Raw genomic sequence first — 23721 nt, 5'->3', positions numbered from 1 at the left:
TTTGCTGTACACCTGAAACTAACATTGTATATCAACTACACTTCGATAAAAAATTAGAATTTAAAAAAGGAGGGGGCAGAACTTTGCAAAAAGAGATGAAGTCTCTGGTCTCAGGCCACACAGCTTGGAAGGGCTCCCAAGGACCTGGGTGTTCAAAGCCTACTGATATTTACCTCCCTCCCAGTCTACCTGGGTTACTAACCAAGACCCAGCTCAGACTGATTCAACAGCATCCTTCTGTGGCATTCTGTACATCCCTCCACTATAACTCCTAAAGCCCCATACTTTAATTTGTTCATTCTAAGATGCATATTTTTTTCACATTTCAAAGTTTCTGAGATTAAAGATCAGCATACAGTGTGTAGCATTAAAATGGGAGTGTTTCTTTTATCCCTCAAAGCTGTTTTTGAATTAACGTCACATCTTACAATCAGTCTGTCATATAATCAAGGAAATGTGGTATTTGTTTATAGGTCTAGACTAGATCGTGAGCTCCTTGAGCAGGAGCGTCCTAAACACTTAGCATAAAGTCTTTTATATGGCTGCTGGTTAACCCAAGTAGTCTTATTCGAGAAGAAGTGTTTTAACATTCATTAACTCAACAAACATTTACCGAGCCCCTCCCACGTGACAGGCATTGCACAGGAAGTAGGGACACAACGTCAAACAATCCTGGTGAGACCCTACATCTCTGCTGTACGTCTCTGCTGTATCTTAATGGGCACAGACATGAATCTGAGGGGTGAGGGCAGAGCCATGCCCCAAAGCCAGCAAGTTATGTGGGTTGTGTCAGGCCAAAGCAGAGATAGGAAGCCGGGAAATAGCAGAAGATGAGGGCAGTTAAATGTGAGTTTGCAAAGGTCTTAAAACACACACTGAGGAGTTTAGATTAAAGGTGGGAGGCAAATGGGAGCTCCTGCCGACTTCTGAATGGACAAGTGACAAAACCAAAATAGCACTCCAAGAAAATTAGCTTAGCTGTTGGGTAGAGAATGGATCAGGAAGGGCAAGGCTGCAGGTGGAAAGGCCCGCTAGGAAGGAGGCTGCAGCACAAATCAGCACATGAGGCGATCAGAGCCTGGACACCAAGGAAGGCTCGGCTGTGTCAATGGCTCAAGAAGGTCAGATCCCAGAGACAGAACTGCCAGCCCATTGTGGGAGGGGCAGACAGAGAGAGGAAGCAGTCAAAGGAGACGCTAAGGTTAATGCTTGGGAAGCCAGGATGCGCCCGCCGATGCCCACGAGTATGGGAGGGCAGGACGCTTAGGCGACTGGGCATTGAGTGCCCTTGGGAGGCCCAGTCAATGAGAGAGGGTCAAGGTCAGGCTGCAGAGCAAGAGAGCACATGAGCCGCACCCTCTAAGTTGTGTGGGTGCCGGGGACGAGCGTGCGTACCCAGAAAGCAGAGAAACCCTTCTCCGTTCTGGACCTGGAAAGGCAGCTCCATTTGCCCTTCCTGACTCAAGGGGGAATCAGAATCAACTCACTACTTAACAGTTTTGTCTGAAGTTGAGTCGACAATTAAGCAGAAGACCCAGGCTAGGAAAGGACTAATTGACATCACCTTGAGTTTTGCAGAAGCAAGATAATCAGTGAAGATTCATTAAGCAGCAGAATAAAAGGCACAGAGCCTGGGGTCAGATAGAGCCCAGGCTCGGCCTCCAAATCTTCATGGAAGTTTACTGTCCCCCTATTGTCACATTCTCAGAAACACTCATTAAACCCTTTAGAGCTCATTTGAATGTTTGGTCATGCTCTGCTGCACTTTATGGGGAAAGGGGGTGAGGCTACAGTGGTACTGCTTAATTTGGTGATAATCGGGACATAAGTCTTCCAGATGTTAAAGAGGACTAATGAGCAAATGAACATAAAATACCTATAAAATGCCGGGCACATAGTGAGTGCTCAAAAAATGTTGGGTCCTGAAGATGTGTTGCCTCTTAGTGCCTGGAAGAGAGAAGAGAAACCCAAACTCCGGTACCTACCCTCAAAAAGACTCGTGAAATCCACAAATCGTGCCTTAAATGGCTGCAGACCCTCCTTCAACCCTGATTTCTAAAACAAGTGCAAAGACCCACATCTCCACGCATCAACCTTTGTAATGGTGACTGGATCCTTCCGGTTAAATGCTGAGTTCAGCCCAGCGACTTATCAGAACTGGCAATTTCCAGAGCTTTGTCTATTTCCAGCTTCCGGGCATTTATGAGTCCAGGCAGTTGGACCCTCCTTTCTTCTGCCTTTTGATGAGCCAGGCCGGTGCAAGCACAACGGCATATCTCTTGCTTCCTCTGTGTGCCAGGAGACTACAAAGAAGTGACTCGCTAAGAGTAGAGGCACTGGCCCCTCGTGCATTGCTGGTAGGAAGGTAAAAGGATGCAATGGCCATGGAAAACATTGTGGAGGGATTCCCCAAAAAATTAAACATAGAATTACCACATGATCCAGCAAAGCTGATCCTAGGTATAAGCTCAAAATAATTGAAAGTGGGACTCGAACAGATATTTGTACACCGGAGCATTATCTGCAATAGCCAAAAGGTAGAAAACCACCCAAATGTCCAACAATTTGGAGGAGGAATGGATAAACAAAACTTGCTATATACATACAATGGCATATTAGTCTTAAAATGGAATGAAAGTTCAACATATGCTACAACATGGATGAACCCTGAAGACATTATGCTCAGTGAAATAAGCCAGTCACAGCCAAAGGACACATATTGTATGATTTCACTTCTACAAGGTACTTAGAGTAGTCAAATTCATAGAGACAGAAAGTAGAATGGTGGTTGCCAGGGGCTAGGGGAAAGGGGAGAAACTGTTTATAATGGGTGTGGAGTTTCAGTTTGGGAAGATAAAGTTCTGGAGAGTGATGGCAGTGATGGTTGTACAACAGTGCAAAAATGTACTTAATGCCGCTGAACTGTACACATGAAAATGATTAAAATGGCAAATTTTAGGGTATGTGTATTTTACTCCCACAAAAAAATGTTGAAAAAAAAAATTTTAAAGAGTAAAGACACTTAATGCTGCCCTCTTTCCTGTATTTCAGCTTTTGCAAGGCAATTTCGGCATCACTGCAAAACTTCAGGGTCCTCTCCTCCGGCCTCTGCCAAGTTCATTGGTCATCTTAAGACATTTTCTTCCCCAGAGTCACCGCCCTGCCCCTGCCTGAGCACTGCTGAGCCAGGAAGCTCACTCTGCCTCTGGGCAGCCTCTTCAGCTTTCAAAGGGCTCGGCTCTCAGGGTGACAGGTATGGATGCAGAGAGGATGCCGGTCCCCTTTTCTTTCCCACACTGCTCGACCTTCCCTTAATCAGATTCCCCAACCCTCTCTGCTATTTTCCCACAAAAAAAGTGGAGACGCCAACCGTTTTATAGGGGATGTGACTAGACCGGTGGGCACCTGTTTTTCTTTACACTGTCTTAAAAGGAGGAAGCCTGGGGAGCTGATGCTTTTGCCAGACTGCAAAAGCCGTCAGAAGGCTAAGTGTAGGAATTTGCCTCTGGCTTGTGGATCAGTGGCACTGTGGATTTCAGTTTGGGGAATGGCCTTGGACTATGCACTTCTATGGCTTTCGGAGAAGACCCCCAGAGCGAGCAGAAAATGCTCCTGCAATACAAGCCTGCCCACAGCAACTGAGAATGACAGCGCCAGGAGTACAGCCAAGAGAAAAACGAAAACAGTTGGCCATGGAGAGGCTCTGCAAGTCGAAAGCTGCCTTGATCAGACCCCTAAGGAGAAAAACAACAATGGCTGTGCCCATGCAGAGGGCCAAGGTACCCGTCGGTCACTCTGCCCCCTGATCCCCAGTGTGAGCCCCAGCCAGCTCTCCCAGCAGGCTGAGCTCACACCCCTCACCTGTCAGGACAGATCTACAGACCGCATACCCTCCCACAAACACAGCCCATGGTCAGAACAATGGGGCTGCTTTCACGCAGCTTGAATGTGGGAGGTCACGGCACTTGCAGAACTATCCGTTTGGGGGTCAGGGAGACCATCTGACTTTGCCATAAGTAAAATCCTTGTACCTCCGAGCATCCACTTATGTCCATACTCTGGATCTCAGAAGCAAAAGATCTGAGCAATCAGGAGCTGGCATAGGCCAAAAGCAGAAGAGACCCCTAGTGCAATTCCTCCCACCCCTTCTTGTTGTAGGTGAGGCCCAGAGAGGGGGTGCCCCACCTGGGTCAGTAAGGGGCAGAACAGGACTAAGCTCGAGTCCTGGCCGGGTGGATTACCACCCCAGGTTGCATAACTCATCCACAAACACCCCTAACAGCTCTATAAAGTCGTTCACATCTGTTAGTTCTTTAAGGATAAAGGCTGAGAATTAACCTTGTTCCCTATTCCCCAAAGTGTCCGACCCAGTGCAGAATGTGTGGTCAGAGTGCAGTAAATTCTTTCCAAATGAGAGAATCCCTGAGCTGGGCCCAGGAAGGACATGAGGCAAGGATAAGGGTCCCCTCTGATGGGGGTGGGGGGAGTCCACGGGAGGCTCCCAGAGTCAACCAGGACATGAAGGGTTGGGTGAGCTCCGAGTCCCCAGTGATGACGTAGTGCAGATAATGTCAATCTCATGTACATGTCATGTAGTCCCATGTCTCTCATGAGCTCGGCAGGTCTCTAGAGCCAGGCTAAGGTCCCCTGCCATCTCACAACTTCATGGCTTACGATACCCAGACCTCCCTGTCCGTGCACATCCTCTCCGCACGGCCAACGCCCCAACTCAAGTGTGACAGTTTTTTCAACAAGTATCATCTCCCCTGCTCCACTTAACGCATGAAACAAGGCAGGATTCCTCATCTCTCCCTAACAATGCCCCTTCCTCTTTCCAGCTTCCCAAGTATTGCTGGAGCCCCTTTGATCATGAAATGATATGCAGTTGTGTTTGTTGGTGGCATTAAAGAAGCAGTAAGTTGGTTTATACATACTTGTCCAGATAGCCACATTCTGTTGACTGCTCTGATGTGGAAACACCTTTCTCAGCAATAATAGATTCCTCAAAGGATCAGACAGAAAATAGCCAGCCTGGTGGCTCACAAGGTCCCAGCACAGAGGCAAACCCGTGAGTCTAATTCCTTGGGAAGCTGGGTTTTAACAAGACAGATTTTCCATTTCATCATTATTTATTCCAAAACATATCTCCACTATACTGATCTCATTCCTCTCCAAAGGTCCATGAACCTCACTGGAGAGATTTGTTGTTTCCTTTCGCCTGTCCACCTGGCAGCCTCTCAGCACCCCACCCTAATCTGTCTTTAATGCTCTCCCCAGTCCCTATAAATGGGTGGAATCTTTTACTATCAAAATCCACCGCCCCATGGTCAAGATCAAGGACCACACGTGACAATCGCATTTGGCTGATTTCATTTGTTTGGCTTGTTTTGGAGAAAAAAGAAAATTTTCAATTTGCTCGGTTTTTCCATTCAGAACAGGGAACGTGAAAATTTATTTTCAGTAAATCGAGCCCACCTCGGGCCAGCTTGTAAGATACAGGGACATCCGTCTTGTGTTCTAATTTGACTTTATTTTCTCTATTTCAATTTCCTCGGCTACTTATCCTGTGGCAGGTACCTGGGGAAGCTATCTCAAATCATTTCTTTTAAGTCAGGCTGTAAAAAAAAAAAAAAATCCATAAATAAATTTGATTCATGTCACCAATAATAAGAAAATACTGTATTTTTATAATATATGTATACATAGGGCCAGTGAAAGGAGAGGAGGGAAGATGAAAAAATAAAGAGTGAGTCAGCGAGCAAAGGGGGAGGGAAAGCAGGAGAGAAAGGCTGGGATGGTGGGAACCAGGTCTTACCAGCCAAGCCTCCCTGGTGGCAGCACGGGAATCCACACGCACAGGCACTCACTCCCACCACCATCTGCTTCTCTGGGCTGAACAGTGAGAATTGCTACTTTTCCGTGAAGGCCTGCTCTGTGACAGGTGCCCTGCGTGTGTTATTTACAGTCTGCACAACAGCTCCAGGAAGCAGGAACTTTACCCTTGAAGAACTTGAGCTCAGAGAAGTAACTGAGATGGCATTGCTAAGGGTGGACTGTCATGGTCGTGAGCTGTTTTTGTCTGCCCAGCATCCACCCCCTCTTCTCTGGTGACCAAGTCTCACTTTGCTTCTGGGAAAACCCGCTCCTGGCCGTCAGTGTACTCTTCCTCAGGCCACCCGGGCTGACTCAGGGGCAAACACCTGATCTCATCCAGGGCAAGGAGATTCAACCCCGCGAATTCAGTTCAAAACAGTCAGAGAGAGGATTTCTTTCTACTGGGGTAGCAAATGAACTAACATCAAAAGAGGAGGAGCTACGGGTGGGGGAACAAAGAAAGAGACTAATTAAGAGGCAAGTCCCTTGGGCTCTGGGAAGTGACTGAGGTTGCACGTCCAGCTTGGAAAGCTGGTAAGTGCCACGGCCGCCACCACCATTTTTAACTTTTTTCAAGCCAGTGTGAATTCCATCACTTGCAACCCAAGGAGTCCTGGCTACCATTCCCTGTATGTGAGCGGCTGATTCAGACCAGGCCCATCTGACTCCAAAGCATGTGCCCTGCTACCCACCACTCGGCTTCCCTAGAACATGGTGGGTCTGGGGAACCAGCCATCTTCACCTGGGAGATCCATGCTCCTGGCTGTTGCCTCCCCCCAACCCAACATTGGCCACTCTTCCCCTGGAAAGTGCTCTCTCGGAGCAAAACAGAGAGTCACTAAGCAAGGGCCTGGCATGGCCAGACAGTGTAGTTAACACGGCTGTGGGAAATCTGAGCCACTGGAGCCTGCACATAATTGTGCCCACTGATTGTAGTAGGAAAGGTCAGAATGCTAAAAAGATAATTTAGACAAATTGTCACAAAGAAATTAAAACTGAGACAAGAGTTAGATCAAGCTCAGGGTTCTATCCCTGGCATAGAGATTTATAAAGAGGGAAAAAGCTAAGAGGATTCAACCTCAATTCGATGGCAGAGTTCAGGGGACACAAATCTAAACCTAGAATTTTAGACATAGTGGGAGCTTATAAGTCATCTCACCCAGTGTGACCCAGAACCAGAATCCCTTCCTGATATCCTGAGTACTGACCATCCAGTGTTTCAGTTATCCCCGCGAAAGGAGAATCACTACCTAATGAAGACAGTTTATTCCATCACTGAACAGCTCTGCCTATTAGCAAAATCTTCCCCAGATGATGAAAATAAAAATGACTAATGTGTGAGTGTTCCTTTTAAAGGAGAATTCTGTCTCAGCTCAGTTTCTAGGACAATGTGTAAAAAAAGGACAGAAACAGGAATGCCAAAATGGAACATGTGTATGAGAAGCTGGCATAAAAGCCATAAAGGCAGAAGAAAGGGGAAGAGAAGGAAAATAAAGAATTCACAAAGGCGGGGTGATAGGGGAAGTTCTCGGTTCAGGAGTGAAGGCGAGAGATGCTGGTGGGGCAGGGAGTGGGAGACAGAGAGAACATAAGAGGTGGGGAAAAATTTACCACATCTTGCTATCCATTCAAAATATGTTTACTTCCCCTGACCTTATTCCCAGAGTTACCAGTACAGTTTTAATTGTATTTAATTGCTTTTGCTTGCTGGACTGTATTCCTCAGAGTGCAATTCTCTACAAGGCCAGACCACATGAAGTCCAGTTTGGGCCTGAATTACAATTACATTCATTTCAAGTCTATTTCCTTGTAAATCCCACCCCGGTCATAAGGGGAGAGAGGCAGGGATGAAGACATAGACCCGATTGTGGACCTGAGACATAGGATAAAGACTTGACTATAAAAGAGATTAAAAAAACGAAGTTGCTAGAAGTAGAGCTTGTGGTCAGAATGGGAGTAGTTGGAAGACTGGCCAATTTGATGGCAAAACACCTAAGCTAAGTAAATTTCCTAAGGACATCCTCAGTCTCAGCCAACTACAGACTGAGTTGAGTGTGGAGAGAGGCAAGCCATGGAGATGGGGACCCAAACACGTCGTGACAGCAGGGGTCTGTCAAGGCCCCTCATTGCTGCCTCTTCAAAGCATAAAGGACTGCAGGGCAATCAGCTCCCCAAGGAATGAAATTTGACCAAAGGAAAACGGGAGAAAGGAGGAGGCTGGCCATTAAACTCCCCATCTTTGACCTCTTCTGTGGATAACGCTGAGGTGTGATTTCTCCTTAGGTGGGATTTCTCTTTGCAGTCCTTCCTAGAAAGTCCCATGTGCCAAGCAGACACCCGTGCGTGGCCAGCTGTTCCTGAGCTTCCCTGGGAAGGGATGACCAGTGTAATCACACACTGCATCCCAGTGTTTCATATCTTTCCGCGTCTCACGTCCTCTTTCTCCTCAGCGTCACTGCCCTAAGCTTGCTCGCCCACGTAAAATGTCAACACTTCAAACCCTGCCTTAAGCTCTCCTTTCTAGAAAACTCTAGAGAACTCCAGGCTAAGACAGCCATTATCTGGACTCCCAGCTCTAATGCTTTTTCCACCTAACACCAAATGTTCCCTTTTCTCCCCTCGAAAAAATATTTGTGAACGCACTTGGTTCTCCCTGACCCTGAAGCCCAGTTCTTTAGCTGAGCTCACGCCTGCCTCCCAGGAGAGCTGGTATCATTCCTCTTGGGGTCTCAGCCTCTTCCTACAGAAGTCACATTATGAAATCTTAAGTGGAAGTTGTGAAGTCTTCTTTCCTGACTTGTCTGACATTATGATTCCCTGTCCCCAAACTCCACACATGTTCACAAAAAGATACCCAACTTCAGGCCCTACCCATCCCCTCTCTCCTTTATCTTTACTCCCCACCTTCTCCTTCACTTGTCACAATCACTCCTGCTCACTCCCTTATTCAAGTCATTTCCCCATCACACACTCTCTTAATGCCATTTACCTTTTCCTAAGTTTGCTAAGCCCCTCTTCCCAGCTTTTCACACATCTCTGGAAATCCCACCTTTCTAAAATGTATTCCCTAAAAGGCACAGTCAGTGTCTGGTCATGTCCGACACTCCAGTTCAGAGGTAATAGAGTATGACGTTCCCAACAGCACACCTGTACGAGTAAGCCGTACCTGGTAGGCCCGGTGCACCCACCGCCCCCCAGACACACCTGGTTAGAGCGCTGATCCCTGAGAACTGTAACTGTTTGCACATCTGTCTTCCCAAGGAAGCTATGCACAGCTTGAGTATAAGCAGCACGACTTGTGTTTTTGTATTTCCAATATCCGGCACGTCAGAACACTTAATGATTGTTCAGTAAATGAATAGATAAACAGAAACATGTACTTATATGGATCAACTGCTGTTGTATAAAGTTCCAAAAAATCCATTTGGCTTGGTTGGTCCTCCGGAGTAGTTTCCTATCAAATACTGCTTGAAATATGTAAGATACCAGTTAGGAAAGAAAAAATATTACAACCCAATAGAAAAATGGGAAAAGACAGTGCCAGGCAATGCATCAAAATGTAAACATAAGGAGCCATAAGCTTGAAAAGATGCTCAACCTCACTAGTAACCACAGAAGTGTAAATTAAAATAATAAACATCGTTGGGGGGTATAAATTCGTGTAGACTTCTGAAAGGGCAGTTGGGTAGTATTTATCAATCTTTATGTGTTTTGATAAGGCAATTCTAATTCTCAGGACCTATCCTGCTGAAAGGCCAGTAAAGGTATAATACATATAAGGTGATTATTACAGCACTACTTGTGATCATGAAAAACACAGAATATCTTAAATGTTAGTTAAACAGAGGAACAGTTCATGAATTATGGATATTTATGTTATAAAATATTAAATGAGTTTTAAAGGATCAGGTAGAGCTGTATATTCATAGAAAGCCTGCTAAGACATGTTGTTAAGACAGAGAGAGCAGAGAGTCGCAGAACAGTGTATATGGTATGAGATCATTTACATGAAAAAAGAAATGATCTACACGCGTATATACACGTAAACGCAGAGCAACAGGAAGGACCCAAGTGCTGAGAGTAGTTTTGGGGGAAGAAAGGAAGGGAAACAGAGCCACAGGGGGAGATGGCTGAATGGGAACTCTTACTTTTAATTCCATATACCTCCCTGTTGTTTGAATTGTTTATATCATGCATATGATCACATACTACTTTTGCAAGTTAAAAAGATGACTGACATATTATGCACACATCATCCGTGTCAAAGCTCAGGACCGCTGAACACAAATGCTGCAACTCTAGCGCTGTCTGCTCTGGGAGTCTGTGAATTGGTTTCCCGAGGGTTCCACAGGTGCAGCCAAATGTGGCAGAAGCTTCTCTTAAGCCCACTGCCCACTAACTTGTACTTCAAGGAGCTCGTGTTCATGCAGTCCTCATACCAAAGCGTCCTTGTTTAACTAAACATCTTCTGAGACTGCAAGATACACTATCAAAAAGAAATACCATTTGCAACTGCTTATGCATATGAAACAGGGCTTTCTCCTTGATGTACATCCAAAATAATATGCAGAATTAAATTTGATACTTAAGCCTGGATGGCAAATGTTACCAGTAACCCTGATTTCAAATGTTTATATTCATCAGAGTAGCTCCATTATTCTCTATAGCTGAGTAAATTCATGCTAATAAAATATTATTTATTTTAAGTTGAAGTCCAAATACAATTTTTGTTTTTCAGATGTCCAGAAGAAAAATAGAAAGGTTTGAAAGCCTCAGCTCTAATCCAACCTGCTCAAGTTTCAGATAAGGAAATTGAGCAGAAGTAAAGGAGACCTAAGAAAGCAATTCTCCAATGAAGACATACAAATGGCCAACAGGCTCATGAAAAAATGCTCAACATCGCTAATAATCAGAGAAATGCAAATCAAAACTACAATGAAGTATCACCTCATACCAGCCAGAATGGCCATCAGTAAAAAGTCCACAAACGATAAATGCTAGAGAGGCTATGAAGAAAAAGGAACACTCCTACACTATTTGTGGGAACGTAGTTTGGTGCAGCCGTTATGAAAAACAGCATGGAGATGCCTCAAAAAACTAAAAATAGACTTACCATGTGATCCAGCAATCCCACTCCTGAGCATATATCCAGAGGAAACTCTAATTTAAAAAGAAAGATACATGCACCCCAATGTTCATAGCAGCACTATTTACAATAGCCAAGACATAGAAGCAACCTAAATGTCCACTGACAGATGATTGGATAAAGAAGATGCAGAATACTACTCAGCGATAAAAACGAATAAAATAATGCCATTTGCAGCAACATGGATGGACCTGGAGATCATCATTCTAAGTGAAGTAAGCCAGAAAGAGAAAGAAAGATACCATATGATATTGCTTATATATGGAATCTAAAAAGAAGAAGATACAAATGAACTTATTTACAAAAGAAAAACAGACCCACAGACATAGAAAACAAACCTATGGTTACCAGTGGGTAATGGGGATGGGGAGTGATAAATTGGGAGTTCTAGATTTGCAGATACTAACTACTAAATACAAAGTAGATAAGCAAGTTTCTTCTGTATAGCACAGGGAACTATATTCAATATCTTATAGTAACCTATAATGAAAAATAGTATGAAAAGGAATATATGTATGTATATGTATAACTGAAATATTATGCTGTACACCAGAAACTGATGCAACATTGTAAACTGGCTATATTTCAACTAAAAATAAATTTAAAAAAAAAGTAGTAAAGGGGAGTGACTGTCAAGATCCCACAGTTCAAGGGTCAGAGCCAAGCCACCCAGCCAGCCCCGAGCCAGAGCTCAGGCAGTACAAGTGTAATCATGACCTTCCTACACCCCTGTACATGCCAAGTTCTTTTCATATCTTATCTAATTTGAACTCACAGCCATCCAGTGGGCTGGGGGTTGTGAGTTTGTCAGTGAGATAAATGAGGCTCTGACATGTCAAATAACTTTTTCTAAATCACACAGTTAATAGACGGAGTAGCTCAGCTTCCAAAGATAAATCTCCTCCCACAACATCAGTGGGTCAGATCACTACAGGGCTTGGGGAGGTGGGGTGGCTTGTCTCTAGTCCAGATTATAAATCCCTTGATGGCAGATACTACCTCTAATATTGTCACTTCCACAGAGCTGCTAATAGAATGCAGGGTCACATGACAAGAGGCTCACTAATCAGTTCTCCAATCCAGAAAGATCTACTCACCACCTGCCTTGTGTCTAGCCTGTACTCAGGGCAATGGGCATATTTAAAAAGAAGATACTACCATCATTATAAAGTACTCTTTATAAATACCTATGTACTTGAGTGCTGTGCAAAATAGGGTTCCTGGCTGCATAAAATATAAACTAATTTAGTTTAATTTAAATAGAGTTCACTGGAAAAAGATCAGATTGTAGGAATTACTATGAAGACAACAGAGGGCACTTTGAAAACAGAGAGAAACCAATGGGGGCCAAGCAGGCAGAATAACATCCAAAATCATGCCACAGCAAAAATCAGGCTACAGACACCACACACTCCCCAAAGGCGGCCAACTCATCCTTCACTGTGGCCCCCCAAACTGGCCAGGCCAAGGTACAGAAGCATACTGCTTGCTTTCATTGTCCCCAACAAAAGATACTGTTTGCTGCTGCCGTTGCTGAAGAAATTAATTCTAAACTGGACTCTGCTTGATTATGACTGTCTTCAGACTCAAGGTGTAGGTTGCAAGCCCAGACATAGCACCTGCCTGGCTCAGTGGAGGTCACATGCCTAAGCACAAACTGCCAGGAATCTGGGAGAAGAAAAGTCTACTCTTCTCTGGTTTCCTCTGTAGGAAGCAGGATTTTCCTCCCTTTGTGTATTAGTTAGCTATTGCTGTGTAACAAGTAATCCCCAAACTCAGCAGCTTAAAACAATAAGCATGTATTATCTTACACAATTTCTGGGAGTCAGGACTCTGGAAGCAGCTGGGTGGCTCTGGCTCCATCTCCCATAGAGGAGCAGAGAAGATGCTGGCCAGAAAGCTTGACAGAAGCTGAAGGATGTACTTCCAAGACAGCTTACTCACATGGCCAGCTAGTTACTGGCAGGGGGCCTCACCACATAGGTGTCCTTCAAGCTGCTTGAGTGAGCTCATAATAAGGCAGCTGGCTCCCCCCAGAGCAGGGGATCCAAAGGAGAGCAAAGCAGCAGCTGCAATGTGTTTTATGACCCAGCCTCATAATCACACACTATTGCTTCTGCATATTCTATCGGTCACACAGACCAACCCTAACACAATGTTGGAGGGGACTACAGAAGGGCATGAATACAGGCAACAGAGACCATGAGGCTGGTAGCTATACTTGGGTATCTCTAAAACAAGGAAAGATGTTAAGAGACTAGAAAGCTCCTAACAGTTAATGGGCACTGCAAATACCAACTTGGCACAGAGCCTGCCTTCTAGGTAGTTGGCACTTTGATAAAAGAAAATACTAATAACATATGAAATAATGTTATCTCAGTTTAATATAAATGTGTCAAGTCATATCTGCTCTGAGTGACATCATTCACTACTTTTTTTAATTAATAGACTTTATTTTTTAGAGCAGTTTCAGGTTTACAGCAGAACTGAGCAGAAAATGCAGAGTTTGCACATATCCCTCCCCACCCACACATATATACTCCCATACCTCAACATCCCTCATCAGTGTGGCATATTTGGTACAACAGATGAACCAACATGGATACATTATTATTATCAACCAAAGTCCATAGTTTACATTAGGGTTCACTCTTGATGTTGTGCATTCTATGGGTTTTGACAAATGAATAATGACATGTAGCCACCACTATAGTATCATACAGAATAATTTCATACTTTGAGTTTGATTATAGTAGGATGTTACTAAAGACAATTTCACAGTTCTACTTAAACTTAGCCCTAGAAATAATCATTTGCACATACAAAGCTGAGATTCAATAGGAAAATAAATGCCTCCATTTTGAATGTGTTCCTAGGTGTGCTCTGTTCCCCTGGCAGCAATAATCCCAGCTATGGGGGGTAACTCGTGACCTGCTGAGGGGCACCAAATCTTCAGAATCAAGCTCATTAGAGTTTTGCTTTCATGATGGACTTTTCTATACCTGGTTGCAAACTGAAGGAAGCAAATATCTTGAAGATTGGCCCAAGGCACAGAAGCATAAAGCATGTGCTCCTTCCTTTTTTCACATCACTTTTTCCTTAGTCATGCAAACACCCGGCCATCCTCTCCTGGACTTGACCACTTAGTTCCACTTCTATTTGTTCTATTTCTCCCCTCCAGTCTCCAGTTTCCATCTCAGTACTTTCTTCTTATCCCTTTATTCAAGATGAGATTGTCAAAGTACTATGCTGTACGCCAGAAATTGACACAACACTGTAACCAGACTATACTTCAATAAAAATATTAAAAAAAAAAAAGGTGAGATTGTCTCTCTGTATTCTCAGAGAAGAAAACAAACAGAGGAGTGGAGTGGACACTTCTTAACTGTTTTGTTTTCCCATTCTAGACAACTAAGGTCACTGTCATAATTCTGAGCCAAGTGCCAAAGAGGGAATGGAGTCAGTCTGAAAAACTGGGGCATCTGGGGTCCCTGGTGAACTAGAGTTCACAACATTTCCAGCCTACCCCAAGCAAGAAACAAAACATGTCTTTAGGTTTCTCAGCAAAAGAATGCACATGTGACAAGAGCTGTAATCAATAAGTAACTTGATAAAGTGGATAAAAATTGACCCAGGAGAGGAGTGTAACATCCTATTAAGCAAATTCAGCCCAGACCACTTTCAATCAGCCACATCGAGCTGCAAAACTCAGAGACAGAAATCTCAGTGGGAGAAGCTAGATCAATATTTTAAGCCCAAATTCCTTAACTTCGCACTAACAACAAACCAGAAGGAAAAAAAAGTCATGCCCTCTAAATTTAAAAACAGGAAGAAAAAAAGAAAAAGGCTGAGGAAAGCAGGGGAGGGGCGAGAAATATGTAGGTTGTAAGTTACACACAACTCCCAAGGAATAAATCTGTCTTTCCTGAACTAGACAAATGCTTAAATCCACCAGCCCGGCCGCAAATGATCCTTCATGAATGCTGAAAGAGCAGAAGAAAATACTCAAGTCACAAATTTATCTGATTGAAAGTCAGGAACTAAGTGGCGCCTGCAAAAGTTTGATTTCTTTTTCATTAATATTGGGGGAGGAAAGGAAATACTTCGAGATGCTGGGGCTCAGAGGCAAGGGAGGCACCGCAGGCTGCGACTTTTTTTTTTTTTCAAATTGCATGAATACCGTCATATAAATATTTTCATTTGTGAGGGAAGTGTGATTTTGTGGAAAAAAGTTCTCATGAATAAGTACCAAGCGTCCAAAGCAGACCTCCATTGGAATTCCAGAAGCATCTCTGCCGCCCCACCTGAGCACCAGCCTCTTCTTACCTAGTCACAATAGCCAATCAAGAAAGCAATTCTCCAAATTACAGTCTGCTGGGAGACGGTATCAAAGGGCTGAGTTCTGCAGCGCTTCGACTGGATTCTAACTTATGGGGGCCATCAAATGTCTACTCATATAAGGTCCAAACAAAGAGATGAAAAGAGAGAGACAATGCCAGGATGATAGGCAGGGTAAATTATTTGACAGCCATTTCTCCTCCACCTTGGCCCCAGTGGAAAAGAAATTACCTAATCGAAACTGCCTCCCATAGCTCTATTTGCGACTCAATTTCCTGTGGATTTATGAGCACCTACTATGTGTTAAGCACATTTTCCCCCTATAGACTCTAGGGGTAACCCCCGGTAACCCCCTTGCAGGTGGGGAGTGAAGAGTCAGCCCGCAAGGAGAGGTGGTTGTTCACACCGTATGTGCCTGGAAATGTGGCTGAGTAGAAACATGGAAACAGCAAGGGTTTACAGCCACAGAAATGAGAGTCGCAGTCCTGGCTTTGAGCAAGGACTGTAATTTATCTGAGCCTCAGTTTCCCCATCTGTAAAATGGGGAGAGCATTACCTATACCGTACGGTTTCTCGTAAGATTAAACGAAGTAACAAAGAAACTGCTATCAAAGTGCCTGAAACCAGGTAGGTGTTGATCAGTGTCGGCTACTCCCCGTTCCCTTCACCAAGAAAGTCTTTGGCAGGGGCTCGAAGCCGGCACAGAGCAAACATGAACTCTCTCCTCCACCTCCTTGTTTCTGGTAGGAGGGCACCTGGACACAGCAAGGAAGGTAAGCTCCCCAGCCCATTCTGGCCCTGTCAGCTTACCTGCTCACTGTTCCAGGGCTGAGGAGAAAAAGAATCACCTGGGAGTGGAGAAAAACTGGATTCAACACTGAGAAAGATGATTGAGGCATTTCAAAAATTGAAGCGGTAATGTGAACAGACAGTTTGCAAAGCCATTCCTCCTCCCTGATAACTGAACTAGGTGGCCTGCTGATCCTCTGAGGAGGGGAGGGTCTCTAGAAAGACCCCCTCACTCACCTAGACTCACCAAGCAAAGAACTAGTCTTGACACTTGGGTGGAGACAAAGGCAATCAAGACATGGTCCTGGCCCCCACGGAGCCTACAACTAAGTGAAGGAGAGGAGACAGAACTGGATGAAAAGTTCTGTGTCAATCACAGCATCTGCCATGGCCACTCCCCACCTAGTGGGAGCACCCCCACCCAGCCCCGACCCTGCACACCTGGTACCACAGGATCCCTTCCATTCTTAGCCATGGGAGATGGAACCGAGAGTATTTGAAGAAATGAGCCACCTTAAAGGTTTGCCAGGCATAGATGATGTGGCCCAGATATAAGAGCAGACTCTGAGCCCATCTGATACTTGCTCAGAAATGGTAAATGACTAAGGCCCTTTGCAGTAGGAGCTAAAGCTGGAAAGTTGTAACACAGAATAGCGCCATGGTGGACCGTGTGCAAGCTAAAGTTGGGAGGCTGTCAAAAGGATGAGTAAGATGTAAAAAAGATGAGTAAGAAGGCTGGAAAAAAATTAGGCAGTGTAGGTTGTATCTGTCAACCTACCTGTCAAGGTCCTGGAAGGAAAAGGACTCTATGCTCAAACTGAGTAATCTGAGAAAGCCTGAAAAAAGAGATTATGTTCAAAGTTGGGGGAAGGGTTTGTGGAAATTAACAAAGGATGCTATGGTACCTGAGAGCTGGCAACATTGGGACTGTTACCACCACTGAGCCTGACATCATCAGAACCAGGAGTGGGAGCTGAACAGAGAGGTGGCCATGGGCAGAGGTGGAGGCCAGCCCCTCACCGAGCCACCCAGCAAGAAGGGAGCTGAGGGGTAAGTCCTCAAGTCCACCCTTCTCCTGCCCTGAATTCTCTCTCCGGTGTTCTCCAGCCCCACTTCCACTGGCCAAACCAAACCAGAGCCAGTGGGGGATCCACTCAAGTAGAGAAGGAAAGAGTCCTCCCTGCAGTGCACTTTGCCCCCAAAGACAACAGCGAATCTGTGCGGTGTCACAGGTGACTCTGGCCAGCCGAAGCTGTTCACCAACTGTGAACTCTGAGTGACTCGGGGAGGCCAGGCCCTGACGGAACCCTGCAGGCTCCTCCCTCACCAATTAACAGTGAATAGGACTTGTTTCAACCAATGGGGCTCGGACCTACTGGGAGGGCTAGTTTTTGATCCTTAATTGGCATTACCATCCCAATGGATAGAAACCCTCTAACTGAGTCTTTTTTTAAAAAAACCTAACTTTTCTTCCTGTGGAAACATTTCAGTGGATTTATTCACTGTGTGCTGTTCATTTGCCCAGCAAGTTTAAAAAAAAAAAAACCTCAGTTTGTCTTCTGTTTTAATGGTCTTTGTCAGTGCCTCTCAGGACCCAGAGCAGGTAGGGAAGAGTGAAAGGTGGGTCTGGAGGGGTAAGCAAAGTTATTCAGAGTGAATGTTGGGGGAAAGTCAGGAAAGAAAGCAACTAAGGAGCAGACAAGCAGAGAGCAGAGTCCCTGAAATAAACAAGGGGACAAAGAGCCAAGGTCACAAACTCTTGTGTTCCCCAAAGCTACCTGTGGGACTCCGAGTCCAATCTCCAATCCTGCCCTCCTTGAGGCTGGCTCTTTGGCTCTTCCTGGATTGCCAGGCAATTGTTCCCTTAAATACAAGATGTCTACAACCCACAGGCCACCTGGACTGCCTCTCCTGAGTTTCCCATTGAAGGGCTCTCCTCCCCACCTGTGATCTTTCTCCAACTCACCCCAGGGACTCAGGGGCCACCCCTGGTGGTCTTGCATGTAGCATTCAACAGTTAGGATGGCCCCTCCCCACTGAAGTCACCAAGGAGGTGGAGTGGGGCAGCCCCTGACCCCTTCCCACTCTGTCCATTCAGTCTCCGGAAAACTGCACAGGGCTGGGCAGCTATTTAGAAAGCTCTGTATGGACGAGTTGGGACAATCTGCAACAGGGAATGATAACATGACAGCAGGCCAGTTAAAGTCCTTAGTAACTTCATCCTTCCCCAGCATGAGCTGCCCCCCACTCCAAAGTGCAGTATGGCTTCTTCTCAGCTCCATCTTGGGGGCCAAATTCAAGACAAAAGGAGCCTTCTTATCTTTTGATGGCTGCTCCTTGGTGACTGTGATAGATCATTCTAGAAAGGTCAGGATTAAATTTTGTTGTTCTCCTGCCAGGGAGAGGGAATGAAGAGGGTGTAGTCTGCTTCCTCTAGTTACACTAATAAGAAAGCCCAGAATGTGTGGGCCACCCAAGGGAAGCTTGGCCCTTACCACCAAAAAGCCCAACCCAACCCCATGTCCCAAGGAGAGAGAGATCACCGTGGGCCAGTGAGTCCAGCCAAAGGCTCGGCTAAATGTGCCCTCTTAAATCAGCATCAGCACCCAGGCAGCTTCAGTGACACGGTACAGCCGACACAGGACTGAGGGCAAGGAGGGGGTAATTTAAGTAGACACATGCACCATTTAATCTGCAATTGGAAATTCTACCGCCAAACATGTGGAGAGCAGCTCTGTGAGCAATACTTTACAGAAGTTTTCATCAAAGAGACTCTGCTGCCCACCTCTCTGGGGCTCACTTCCCAGGAGAGAAGAAAGGGAAAGCACGTCAGGATGCCCTCTGCGTCCTTGACTCAGGTGTGTAGGGGGTGGGGTGAAGAAAGTGTGAATGTGTGTGAGTGTGGTGTCTTCATGTGTGTGTCCTGGGACGTGTCAGGGAAGAGTGAGAACCACTCTAAAGAAGACAGACCCAAGAGAAGATGTATCCAAACCCTGCTGGAGAATAAAGAAGAATGACAGAAAGAGGGTGTTGGCAGCGGGTGAGCTGTGCCGCCTGCTCCTTGGGGGACCCCCTCAAGGCTAGAGTAACCCTGTTATCAGCAGCAACATCACCTACCCAAGGCCAGCTCCACTAAAGATGGCCAAGGGTGGGTCTCCCACATGGGCAGATTAGGTAGACCTCCAGAGGCCTAAAGAGGGGGCCCAGCTGCTCCCCTAAGTTTTGCCTCCTCCACTGACTTGCCGCAGTTCTCCCAAATTCCCGCCAGGAAATTCACCTCTGTCCACAGATGACCTCCTCTGCTCTAACATACACATGGCTCATAAAAGTCTGTATCAGCAGTTCTCATCTGAAGGGAAATCGCAAGGTGCTGGCCCCATCCTCCAAGTAGATCTAAGGTGAGGCCTAAGAATTTACCTTTCTAAAGGTTCCCAGAAGATGTTGCCACTGCTGGTCCAGGACCACTTGCTGAGAGCCACTGCTGGTCCAGGACCACTTGCTGAGAGCCACTGCTAGCTTCACTGAACTTGGCATTTGTCGTTTGGCAGGGAGCAGCTACTGAAGGGATGGGACACCAGAACTGTAAATTTCGACAGTGGAAGACAGGAAAGGGAGCCTGGGGTAGGGGGTGAGGGCTGCCCTGCAGCGAGCCGGGTCCCACTGGAGGACCAGCCTCTGCCAGCAAATCCTGGGAGCTGGAAGAACTCCATGGAGACTTAGGTGGGAAGTGAGGGGCCTTTGCTCCCTTCCTTCAGGAGGGCACACTGCTAGCCACCCCCAGGCGGGAGGACAGCTGTGGCTGCTGCCTGAAGTCTCGGACAAAGCAAATGCAGAGCAGGCCTGGTGGGGCCCCACGGCCACAGCTTCCTTCCCTTTTACATTTACTGTTCACGTCCAGAGCTGCTTCTCCAGACTCGGCCCTGTTTACCCGAACACTGCAGCTGAGGGGCCCTGCATGTGACTTCGAAACATCTGTTTTCCCTTTGGAAGTTTCTCATTTTGATTCCTCTCTCCCCCTCTCCTTGTCTTTCTCTATCACAATGCAGTTTCCCAGAAACAGAATTCTGACAAGCTCCAGGAAAATCCGAAGGGTCCACGCGGTTTAAACTACAATTGAAAATCTTCCTGCTTGATTCACCCACTTTGAGCCGGAGAGCATGTTCTTTGGATCTGAGACAAAAGGGCCGCCCCTCCCCCCAACCACACAGCTCTCCAGGCTAGTTTCAGGACTGCAATTAGAAAGGGCTCTTTGGCTTTTAAAGATGGATTTCTAAATAATACATATGGGACTTTTTTTTTCAGAGAGAATAGCTTTCAAAGGTCCAGTTAGCTACTCCTTTGCATATTAAGGAATTCATTTTATCTATCAAAAGGATTCTATGGGTCAGGCCAGGAGTGAGGTTAGAAACTTAAAAGATGAGGGATACTTGGTTGACCAATGAAAGATACTACTCACTACTCAATACCTCTACAAAGAAGGCAGCACTGCCCTAGGTATCCATGCTAAAATGCATAATGCAAAAAGAGCATGGCCTCATAGAGCAAGGGAATGACCTGGAACAGGGATGGCCAAAGATGCACCTGCTTCAGTCAGTGGCTTTTTGGACCCAGTTTTGGTTTGGGCAGCTCTTTAAGGAGGAAAGTAAAGCCATGAGCTTAAACTGCCGAGTCCCTATTCCCAAACCCCCGCATTGAGGCCCTCGGTAACCAAATGGTCAGTCTGTCCCTGCTCAAGCAGGGGATTTGTGGGGATTTCCCTTGGCCACCCTTCTCCCCATCCATCAAGTCATTCTTGCTCAGAGCTGTGTGAGCTAAACTAATGTGCACACGCACACAAAGCAGCTATCTTTCTCCATCCGCCCAAAGCTGCAGTCCTCCTGTGATGTGTTCAAATAACAAAATCACTGTTCTGTGTATTTCTTGGCATTTACAGCAACACCTTGTCAGGTTTCCCCAAACCCATAAATACGCTGTCATGAAGGTCCCCCTTTACAGCCCAACGTGGAGGAACTCAGCCATCTGCTTTCAGGTTTCAACCGTTTTCACTTATCTTCCACTTTGTTTTATGGGATGGGATTAGGCCTGGATTTCCACAGATACCCGGGTTTCACTCTACTGCCTGTCAGTTTTTCCATCTCAGGCCACATGTGTAGGCTGATAATTGGAGCTCAGACACTCATCCTGCCTCAGGAATGGTCCTTGTCAATGAACTTTAACCTCCTCGGTGTTGCCCATTATGAAGCACATCTTTCACTCTTTCAGGAATAAGCTAAAGAAAAGAAAAGAAAAGAAAAGAAAAGAAAAGAAAAGAAAAGAAAAGAAAAGAAAAGAAAAGAAAAGAAAAGAAAAAACCTGCTCTGGAATGATGCAGCCAAATGTTGCAATTCAGCAAAACACACAGCTATAGAAGCCCTCGGCGTGAAGAACACTCCATCTGTGGGTGGTTCTTAGGTTCTGAGTGAACAGAAGAGCTTCATAGGCTTTTGAGGAAACAAGTAGAAACCACAACACACAGCAACTGTGTCCCTGAGTGAGGATGAGAAGAGTCCCAATCTATCCCCTAGGTGCTAGGCAGGTGAGCTTGTGTGCAGAGGGATATGGCTTACAGCAGTGGTTCTCCAAGTGTGGTACCCAGACCAGCAGCAGCAGCAGCATCACCTGGATTTAATAAGATCTCTGGTGACTAGGAGACACATCAAAGTTGGAGAAGCACTGGCTTAGAGGTCAGAGTGGGGCACTGCACATTGATCCTGTGTAGCCGGGATCCTGTGTGGCTTAATGGGGAAGAGGCCAGACTGGTTTAGAAAGTCCTAGATTACAGTCCTGGTTCTATACCAACTGGCAATCTGATTCAGTTACTTTGCTTCTGGGGAACAGCTATAGAAGAAGACCCCTGGTTTTCTAACTTGACCGCCCACTGTAATCTCCGGGAAATTTGTTTAAATTATAGATGCCCAGGTCCCACACCCAGAGATTCAAATATAATTGGTATGGGTGCAGCCTGGACATCAGGAGCTTTAAAAGCTCCCCAGGTGACTGTAATGTGAAGCTAAGGCTAAAAACCTGTGCACTTGATGGTCTGTAAGGTCTTACTAGCTCTAAAATACAATGACTGGGTCAATTCTATGGCTCTAGGTAAGTATTAGAGGTAAAAACAATTTTTAAGCCTAAAGCTAGGACACTCCCAAGGACTTGATCTGTTTTATTATGTCCCTGATTTAAACAGGTTTAAGAATAACAATCGTTGAAAGCTCTGATTAATTAGGTTCCAGTTCATTGAAGTCTTACTCTAATATATTTAAGTAGATTTCATATTTCATATGGGGAGTTTCAGAGCATGTGCTCTAGTCCTCATCAGAGCCTCCACTCAAATTTTATTTATGCAAGTTGATGACTTGCCTATCTATTTTTTTTCCTTTGAAGTCAAGTTATAAATGTACAGTGAGTTCTGTCCTCTAATACTAACCTATGATCTTTTTTAAATCCACATGTTCACTGAAGTTAAGGAAGGTATTTAAAAATAAAGAGGAGCTGTTTTCAGTCTTCCTTCTGAACAACTGCATTGCATTTCATCCCCTCCTATGTGGATTTCTTGCTGTTTTATTTGGGAAAAGACATTGTGGTTTTGGCTTCCATCGACTGACCTATTTAGCTTCCCCACTTTGGGTAAGTTTAGCTAGGTGAATCAATTTATATAGTGTCCTCTAAGTTGTCACTCTTAGTGACAAGCAGAAAATTGAAATTTGCAAGCCGTTAGCTGTTAAGATGGTACCTGAGACTTTAAGGTTTAAAAAAAAAAAAAAGCAAGTTCAACTGGTCAGATTAGGAGTTCTTTAAAAAAAAAAAAAAAGCCTCTATATGTACATGATGTATTTTTAATAAATTTAATAGGAACAAATACATCTCAGCCTTATGCGAGACTGAATCACTGTCCATGGAGCCGTCAGAAATCAGCAGCCCCCTCCCAGTTCCTCTCTCAGGCCCCACAGTGTTTGGAGCTGCTCTCTCTGAACAACTGCCGCATCCTTCTCTGTCTGAGGACTGGCTTTCTCTGATTCCCCACACTCATGACAAAAGATGGGTGCCCACCACTTTCGAGCTTGTAACATTTAAGTTCAAGCAAATGGCCCCTCATTAACATGACCCTCTCAAGGGAAGCTCTGAATACCCAGGAAAGATAATGTGAGAGCCCAACATAGGTCAGGGGTCCACACCTGCTTCAGTCTGTGGCCACGGATGGGGAGGACATTAGGTATAAACATGGCTGCCACCACCCACCATGTTGGAGAAGAAGGAGCAAAGCTCAGAGAACAGGAAGCATCAGAACTAGGCAGATTCCCCAAAAAGGAGTTTCCAACCATTGCCATTTGAATAATAGAGCTTGAGTGGCAGGTTGTCTGAGACCCAATTATTCCTCCAAGTTGGGCTTTTGTCATGGATATCAGACACATCCCCACCTGAGCCCTCCTGTGCCTCACTAAGCAGCGATGGAGGTAATAGATGGATGACGCTGTGTGCTCTACTGTCTCAAGCATGGCTCGCATGACAAAGGCTGACAGTTATTCCCAATATCT

Source organism: Camelus bactrianus, chromosome 5, assembly GCF_048773025.1.
Source record: "Camelus bactrianus isolate YW-2024 breed Bactrian camel chromosome 5, ASM4877302v1, whole genome shotgun sequence".
Classification (NCBI taxonomy): Eukaryota; Metazoa; Chordata; class Mammalia; order Artiodactyla; family Camelidae; genus Camelus; species Camelus bactrianus.
This window is presented reverse-complemented; position numbering follows the sequence as displayed.